We start from the raw sequence: 457 nt of genomic DNA, 5'->3' as shown, positions 1-457 counted from the left end.
TTGTACAGTTTTTTAAACATCTGATATCTGCCGCACCTTCGGCCATAAAGGGAGCAGTGCCCATATGTTCCCAAAATACCCCATCCACGAGACACACACACACACTCCGCGTCGACACCAGAACGCAACCCGCATATAAAAGAAAAACAAACCCAGCCATATCTTTTTAAAAACAACGACGCGAACTTCAACCTCACACATGAAATCGAGTCTGCAATATTCATTCAACAGCTCAAGCTCTTTGCCTAACGTTCAGTTCGGAGGTCATTTGCATCTCAAACCAACGAATAAATTTGATTTCCCGTAAAACCCGCGCGACCGTAACCCGGATATAGTCCACCGAAGAGCGGCGTGAGGTAGTACCCTGAGAACCACAGCGATATTACGATGCGATATGTAAACAACACGGAGATGAAGGAATGGTGCTTGAAAAGGCATTGTGGGTGGCATGTTAATA

Source organism: Penaeus monodon, chromosome 30 (genome assembly GCF_015228065.2).
Source record: "Penaeus monodon isolate SGIC_2016 chromosome 30, NSTDA_Pmon_1, whole genome shotgun sequence".
NCBI lineage: Eukaryota > Metazoa > Arthropoda > Malacostraca > Decapoda > Penaeidae > Penaeus > Penaeus monodon.
Note: the sequence above shows the minus strand (reverse complement) of the source record.